The sequence below is a fragment of the Nicotiana sylvestris genome, chromosome 3, assembly GCF_000393655.2.
Source record: "Nicotiana sylvestris chromosome 3, ASM39365v2, whole genome shotgun sequence".
NCBI classification, from domain to species: Eukaryota; Viridiplantae; Streptophyta; class Magnoliopsida; order Solanales; family Solanaceae; genus Nicotiana; species Nicotiana sylvestris.
In genome coordinates, this window is record NC_091059.1 from 208,200,560 (window position 1) to 208,210,080 (window position 9,521).

The following is a 9,521-nucleotide window of genomic DNA, read 5'->3' on the forward strand; positions in this document are numbered from 1 at the left end:
TAATATATTCTACCTACTTAACAACAAAAATGTTTACATACATAAGTTCTTTTCCTTTTCACAAAATTGAGGGGCACGTTGTATAAATCTAAGATCGCATCTCATTATTAATAGCTGTCAAAGAGGGTTATGCTAGTCAAAGACCACTGAATGAAAGACTGTAGGAGCTATATATAGAAGGGGGAACTTTTCTCTCTACTCTATCTCCGCCAATTTCTACTTTTATGTAAGCTCACTTTTCCTCTAATGTGGAATAAGATCATGACATCAATAAATATGAGATGCTCCTACCTTTCATTTTTTCTGATTATATGCTTGTAGATCTGAAGTTGATTATGTTAGGCTAAGATTTACCTTCTTTATTATCGATAATTGAGGTTGGCAAAATAGTCTCAAACTTTTTTGTTCAAACATTACATATTCTGAGATGTTTGGATGTTTCAAAACTCCATGGACATGCAGAAGAGAAATGCTATCCCCACTCGGACCAAGACAAAACTTTTACTTGTTCAAATAACAATTAAGGTGAAGCAGGGTCAAGAACGACGAATCTCCCGATTCTTCAAAACTCTTCTTTCAAAGTCTTTTAAGAAAGTCGAAGGTAAAGTTGAAATAAAAGTTTTTTTCAAATATAGAGTAAAAGCAAACACGTGTGTTTATATTATACTCAATATATTATATCAAATGAACCAAATACTACAATAAACAATTACGCTATTGTTTAATGTCGTATTGTAATTTTGGCATTAAATTCTGGTATACTTTGTTTGTGAACCAAGTGATCCTTAAATTTCTATTATATAGAAAAGGGAAGTTTGGTCGACCAAGGGTAAATTTGATATTTTGCTTATCCATAAAAAAGTTTTCCGATACTAATTATCTCAATGCTCGCTGACGTGGTTTCTCTCAAATATGATTCTGGTAGAATCAGCTTTTTTTTTCTTTTGTTCCAAGGATGGAGAAACATTCTGAAGCTTATATATTAGCCTATCAGGAAGGAATTAGAAGGTTTTCTATTCCTTCATCTTCTTCAATTTTTTTAAAGATTTTTCCCTAACTTTTGCTTATTTTTTCATGTACTGCTAAATTTAAGAAAAACGATTTACAATTTTGGATTTGCTGTGTCAGATTTTTGGGCTTTTTTGTTCCTGCTTGTAGTAGTCCAATTGGATACAGATTAGCCAAGAGCAAGCAGGTGATAGACATACCTGCTTGAGGACCAGAGGAGGTAGATTACTGTTGTGGTTCTTAAGGTTTGTTCTTATGCAAAGAACTTTTTATGCGGTTTGTTATAGATTCTCTTGAAACTGAGTCTGCAGATGGTATTGAAAGTTCAAGATAGGTAATTGCACTTTTTCCTTTGAGTTCCTGAATATGCTAAGCCGATATTAGATTTTTGCAATATGTGAGTTTCTATAATCTATAGCACTTCATTCCTCTATTGTGCTCACACACAGAGAGGCAAAGAGGAACATAGGAGAGGAGGTGTCTCGAATACTAACATGTAGTCCATTATCTATCGTTTTAGGTAATTTCCTCTAATTCAAGGCAACTGGTTTAGGAATTAGGATATCGATTTTCGTAGTATGATCAAATTATGGAGAATCTTTGCTCTCTGCTACGTGTATTTATGATATTAATCATGATGAATTCAAAGTTCAAACACTTACCAGGAAAAATATTTGTAGGTTGCTCTGCTTGTTTAGTTAGACGGGAATTTATCATTTTCTTCATTTGATTCTTAATTTGAAAAGTCCATTACTATATTTATGCCTTCGTTCGTGAATGAATTTTTCCCTCAATGAAATAAGAGCTTGGCTACCCCTAAATTTGCAATAGCAATGTCTGAATTTCAAAAGTGTGAATGCAATTACTACTTTGATTTCTTCATAAATTTCTATGTTGTTTCTTTTGGAAGAACTTCGATATGGATGACTACTAATTGATTGGTTAGCCTAAAATTTGTAGTATCGTGTGTAATAATTTATACTATTAATTGATTATTCTTCTGCATGTGAACTATTAGTGTTAAATCCATCTATCACAGTAACTTTTGTTTATTGACTATAATATTTGAGTATCTAAATCTAAGGTAGAAAACTGTTCCTTTACCTTTGTGTAGGCAGTTCACCTAATACCAGGAAGAAACTTATAAGATACATCAATTCCTGCTTGTATGAATTTTTTCTAATGTATGCATAAAGGAATAATGAAGATGAATGTAATTATTGTAAGTCTTCTACACGTAGTTCTATATTTAAAGCTACATATTTCAAATCTTAGTCCAATTTTTGTCTCTCTATTTTACTTTATTGAATACATAAATAGTTTTTTTTAATAATAATTTTTGAACTTGTTCTTTCTTTGCAGATGGTATTTCTTGTGATAATGTTGATACCCTAAAGGATATATATTGTTTATGTGAAAAGGTAAAGAAATGAACTTTAATACCTGGTCAGCTAAAAAAAAAGTTCTTACAATGCTCTTGTTGATAAAAGTAATGTGATACTCTTTAGTTTTTTAGCTGAAGCTGCCTTTGACTAACAATTCTGTTTTATTTGGCAAAACATGTGCTTGGCAACTAGGTGATTTAAAATTTAATGCGAACATAAATCTAAGTTCAGCTTTCGAATTGTGGACTTCTTAACTCTAATCATCAAATTATTATAGAGTGGTGGTAGTAGTAGTACCATTGTCTAGGCAAGAAATAAACTATGATGTGTTACACATCAATATCAGATTTACAGTGATTTAAAAAATATTACATTTGAATAAAAGGTTGTGAAATTTGAGAAATCTTATGAGTGCATTGAATTACGAGAATACGCCATAAGAGGTTAACTTCCGAGAAATTTTGGAACTTTTGCAATGCATTGTCCAATATAGAAGCTTACATCATACACCAGATATAAGACAATGGGCAAGAAAGGATCATAAATTATATGCAACTTCATTGAAGAGGATGTTAGGTCAGACATGAAAATATTGAAGGTAAATACTCTGTATATAATTGATTGTTGCTACTTGTGTTGATATAGTACCTGAAATCTATTCTGCTCTGGGATCTGATAAAGAGTAATGGGGATGTTTGACATAAGTTTTTAATTCATTTTGGGACTTGAAATTGGTGATCTTCTCGCACTTTTTTTGTTGCTACAGTATCATTCGTATTCTATTTTGTTTTGCATATATGTGGTAAAGCACCTAAAATATTTGATTTTCTTTTCTAGCCTGGTTTTGCAAGAGCGAAAATTTGGTGCAGCTTACCACAGTTTGAAGCCTCTAATAGAATTCATTACATTTAAATTTGCATACATTGTTGGACCTTTTTTTAAAACTTTGTTTTCATACTCCTTTATTTTTAATTATTATGGACAAAAATATGTAAAATCACCTATCAAATTCACTAATAAATTAAGTATAGGTATTGAATTAGTTCAAAGTGCCCATGAACATTATGTAATCCTTCTGAATTTATCTGCTAAGAGGATTAAAAAATATTATATTACAAATAGGATGGATTAGATTGATCATTGTGAAGTACATTTGTGAACTGCATTGTTTTGTTCCCTTCCATTTATTTTTTTAAGAATTCTTTATATTTATGAAATGTATTGCAAATTGTAGAGACTAGTGTTTGTACAGCAGGCTATTTAACTTGTACACTTCTAGAAGTAGTTAGAATATCCAATTAGCACATGTGTAAATTGTTAATTAGTTAGTTAAGTGTATTAGTATAAGGACATACGCTCAAGTCACTGTGAATCTCAAGTTTTATTCTCTCTCTAGATTCTTCTTCTTCTTCTTCTTCACTAATACCTTGGAGCTCTCTAATGGTTTCCCTGTGGATAGTCTTAACATGGTATCAGAGCATGGTGCTCAGCGATTCTGATTGAGAGACTCCGATCTTCAAAGTTTCTCCTCTTCTTCTTCTTCGATTCCTCTCAGACCTATCTCCCAAACTCAATTTTTTTTCTTCTTCAATCTCACTTAGATCTGCATCTCAAGCTCAAATTTGAGCCCTGAAAGTTCGAAGATTGTCTTCAATGGCGAATGATACAGTAGAAAACACAGCTGGAACATCACATGCAAACAATCAAAACATCGATTGTAATGATCCTTTGTATGTACATCCCTCAGACACACCTGGCTTGCAGATTGTTCCACAATTGCTCATAGGAACTAAGAATTACTCGGAATGGAGTCGATCTATGAAGATGTCACTCCTTGGGAAGAACAAATTGGGGTTTATTGATGGAACATGTACCAGAGATATGTACACCAACAATGCCTTTCAATTGCGTCAGTGGGATCGATGCAACGCAATTGTTCAATCGTGGATAATGAGTTCAGTGGCAAAGGAACTTAGAAAAGGTATTGTATTCTCCTCAAATGCACAGAAAGTCTGGATTGTGTTGAAAACTAGATTTGATAAGGTAAATGCAATAAAAATTTATCATATGAACATGGAGATAAGCTCGTTGGTACAGGGAGTTTCTAGTGTGTCAATATATTTCTCAAACCTAAATGATTTGTGGGATGAATTTGAGTCCTTGATTCTGGAGCCTTGTGATTGTGATAAGTCAGAGCCATTTGTTGAATTTAACGCAAACAGAAACTCATGAAATTTTTGATGGGATTAAATGATACTTATGCACCACAAAGAAGCCAGATTCTCATGATGCATCCAACCCCCTCTTTTGATCAAGCCTACTCTATGATTATTTAGGAGGAAAGCCAGAGGAAGAACAATGGTTTAACAATACAAAATGGGATATTATGAAGTGCTCCTATAGATGTTGACCATGTTGCACTAACTTCTGCTAATGCTTTCAATGTTAAAACTAAAAGAAATGTTGGTATGTACTGTGGTTACTGCAAAATGAGGGGTCATACAAAGGAAGGTTGCTACAAGTTGTTTGGATATCCTCCTGGATTCAAGTTCAACAACAGAAACAAAGGACCATATGAACAGTCAACAGTTGCAGCACATAATGTGATTGTTGGAGAAGAGATTAGCACTGGGCTTCATAGGAATGTTGTACCAACTGTCCAACCTTTCACTGCTGAACAATATCAGCAAATTATCAATCTGCTAAACAAGGAGAAGGGGCATACAGACTCAGCCAATATGGCAGGTAATTCTACTACTGACCAAGATCCTTGGATTATAGATACTGGGGCTTCTAATCACATAGTTTCTGCCTTGCATCTATTATCATCAGTATACCATGTACCTGAACTTAAATCACCTACTGTACAATTGCCAAATGGAAATAATACTAAAGTTACCCATATTGGACCATATACCTTGCCCAATTCAGAAATTCTTCATGATGTCCTCTATGTTCTTGAATTTCATTTTAATCTACTCGCTGTTTCTAGATATACAAAAGAGTTAAAAGAGCTCAGTTCATTTCTACCCTGATTTTTGTGTCTTTCAGGACCTCTTCAGTGGCATGGTGAAAGGGATTGGTAGACTCAAAGGTGGTCTTTACATACTCAATCCCTCAACACCTGTTACTACTTCTGCTTCTAATCATGTGTCTGCTTCAGTTCAATCAAATTCCAGTGTATTGTGGCACCAAAGGTTGGGTCATGCTCCTATTACAGTGTTGAAAAAAATCCCTGATCTGAATAAACAGCTATCTTGTATCTCTACTTGTCATTGTCATGTATGCCCACTATCTAAACAAACTAGGTTACCTTTTCCTATTAGTACTTCCAAATCTAACTGTGTTTTTCAACTTGTACATATGGATGTGTGGGGTCCATATAGAGTCTGTACTTACAATGGTTTCAAGTACTTTCTTACCCTTGTTGATGACTATTCGAGAATGATTAGGACTTTTCTATTGAGATTAAAGAGTGATGTGTATGTCATTTTGACTGAATTTCTGCATCTTGTTGAAAATCAATTCTCAACCTCTGTTAAAGCTTTTAGGTCAGATAATGACCATGAGTTCCTTAACACTCTCTGCTCTAATCTTTTCAAAACCAAAGGTATTATTCATCAGAGTAGTTGTGTTCACACTCCACAACAAAATGGTGTTGTGGAGAGGAAACACAGACATATCCTAGAAGTAGGAAGGGCCTTAAGATTTCAGGCCAACATACCTTTGAAATTCTGGGGGGATTGCATTCTTACTGCCACTTACATCATCAACAGGCTACCAAGTGTTGTGCTGCATGGAAAATCACCTTATGAGATTTTTCATGGTAAACCTCCTGTTTTCTCTCACATTAGAACCTTAGGATGCCTATATTATGCCACCAAACCTGATTTTCATGACAAATTTACTCTTAAATCTATTCTTGGTGTCTTCATGGGCTATGCTACTACTCAAAAGGGATACAGAATATATGATATTGAAGCACAAAAGTTCATAGTCAGTAGGGATGTTGTATTTCATGAAGATCAATACCCATTCAAACATCCCAGAACCAAATTTCTTGCTACTTCTGATCCATCTTCTATTTCTTCTTCTCTCTTTCCTAATTCTGATCCTACACCACTTCCAGAATCCAACTATACTCTTATTCCTGATAACAACATTGTTCTTCTTGATGGCAATGCTCTATCCAATAATCCATCTATTCATTCTCCTGATTTCCCTACTAATGATTCACCTGCTACTTCCCTGCCATCTAATAATCCTTCTAATCCTCCTAATGATTCCTTACTACCCAGAAAGTCTGGCAGAACCCTTAAACCATCTATTTGGTTGACTGACTACATTCACCCTACCTCTACCTTCCACTTCTAATGCTTGTCTCTATCCTATCAATCACTTTGTTTCTTACTCTCACCTTCCTGCTCACTTTCAGTCTTTTCTTACATCCTTCTCAGCTGATATTGAACATACCTCTTACTCACAAGCTATTAAGGATGATAGATGGATTAAGGCAATGAATCTTGAGATTGAAGCCTTAGAACATAATTATACTTGGGATGTAGTTGACTTACCTCCTGGTAAGGTCCCCATAGGTTGTAAATGGGTATATAAAATCAAGTATAATGTTGATGGTTCTGTAGAAAGGTTTAAAGCTAGGCTAGTTGCTAAGGGATACACCCAACAGGAAGGAATTGACTTTCATGATACTTTTTCTCTTGTGGCTAAGATGACCACTGTGAGGACTGTTATAGCAGTTGCTGCACTTAGACATTGGCCTGTGTACCAAATGGATGTGCATAATGCTTTTCTCAATGGAGATCTTACTGAGGAAGTGTATATGTCTCTGCCTCAAGGATTTAGTAGTCAGGGAGAGTATAAGGTGTGAAAACTACTCAAATCCTTATATGGCTTAAAACAAGCCTCTAGACAATGGAATGTGAAACTGACACAGGCTTTATTGTCTTCAGGCTTTCAGTAGAGCAAACATGATTATTCCCTGTTCACTAGGATCACTAATAACAAATTTGTGTTTATCCTTGTGTATGTAGATGACTTGCTTGTCACAGGTAATGACTTGGAAGAAATACATCAAGCTAAAACTGCCCTTCATAAAAGGTTCAAATTGAAGGATCTTGGAGAACTTAGGTATTTTTTGGGAATGGAGTTTGCCAGATCTGAAGAAGGCATTCTAATGTCCCAAAGGAAATATGCTCTGGAGATGATATCAGAAGCAGGGTTGTCAGGAGAAAAGCCTAAAGACACACCTATGGAGCAAAACTTGAAGCTAACAAGCACAGAGTATGATAAATATGTGCAGAAAGTTGATGCAGATGAACCATTGCAAGACAGAAATACCTTTCAGAGACTCATTGGCAAACTGTTGTACTTAACCATCACTAGGCCAGATATTGCATATGCAGTACAATACAACAACAACAACAACAACAACCCAGTATAATCCCACAAGTGGGGTCTGGGGAGGGTAATATGTACGCAGACCTTACCCCTACCCCGAAGGGTAGAGAGGCTGTTTCCAGGAGACCCTCGGCTCAAAAGCAACAGAAACCGATATATTAGTACCATAAAAATGCATAATAAAAATCCATAATAAAATAACAGCAATACGCATATGCAGTACAATGTCTAAGCCAATTCATGCATGCACCAAAGACATCACACTATGATGCTGCTTTGCACATAGTGAGATATATTAAGAAACAACCAGGCCTTGGGCTACTAATGTCAAGCAAAGGTGAAGAGAAGATAGAAACATTTTGTGACTCTGATTGGGCATCTTGTCCAATGTCCAGAAAGTCAATAACAGGTTTCTGTGTCAAGCTAGGATCCTCATTGATCTCATGGAAGGCAAAGAAGCAGAGTACTATTTCTAGAAGTTCAGCTGAAGCAGAATACAGAAGCATGGCACATATTGTAGTTGAGCTAACATGGTTGGATGGATTACCGAAAGAATTGGGAGTTAGTGTGAAACTACCCATGGACCTCTATTGTGATAATAAAGCAGCTTTACAGATTGCTGCTAACCCCATATATCATGAAAGAACAAAGCATATTGACATTGACTGTCATTTCATTAGAGAAAAGATACAGGAAGGGCTAATAAGGACAGCACATATAGCCACCCAAGAACAGCCAACTGATATCTTGACAAAGGCATTGGGACATCGCCAACATGCATTTTTGGTTTCCAAGTTGGGAATGAAAAACATTTTTTCATTATCAACTTGAGGGGGAGTGTAGAGACTAGTGTTTGTACAACAAGCTATTTAACTTGTACACTTCTAGAAGTAGTTAGAATAGCCAATTAGCACATGTGTAAATTGTTAATTAGTTAGTTAAGTGTATTAGTATAAGGACATACGCTCAAGTCACTGTGAATCTCAAGTTTTATTCTCTCTCTAGATTATTCTTCTTCTTCACTAATATCTTGGAGCTTTCTAATGGCTTCCCTGTGGATAGTCTTAACACAAATAGACATAAAAAAGAATGTTAAGAACAAACAGAAAATGAAAATAATAAATATATTGACTAGGTCGTGGTTGGGCTCGTGCTATGCACGGGCTGTTCATATCTAGTATATGTATAAGTAGGCTAAAACATGTTAACCGACAGTGGTGTTAACTACTGATACACACATCTTTACTAATGTCAGGGCAGTTCACTTTTGGAAAAGAAAAAAAGCAGTCGAAGTACTTAGAAAATTGAAAGCCAAAATGGAAAAAGGAGAAAGAAAGGGTAATAATAATAGATTACAGATAGGCTAGCGTGATTTACCTCTCCTATGTGATTTGCAGGTTAAACACAAGGGGAGATTTATCTAATACGCACAAAATACTTACCACAAAGTGCTCACCCAAATGGTAAATGCGACAAATTTCCCCTCGTACAAAAAACAGTAGATTGAAAACATGCCGATACAATGTACTTATGAGTGATTTCTCATGATTGAGTTATATCAGTCCGGAATTCTGGGCATCCATGTACTATTTTGTCCTTGACATACCAATTGAAGTTTCCCTTCGTTTTTTTTTTTTTTTTTTTTGAATAGCCTTTTAAATATCAATTGAAGTATTCACCAAGCAAAATTTTGTAAAGAGCTGTGCCCCC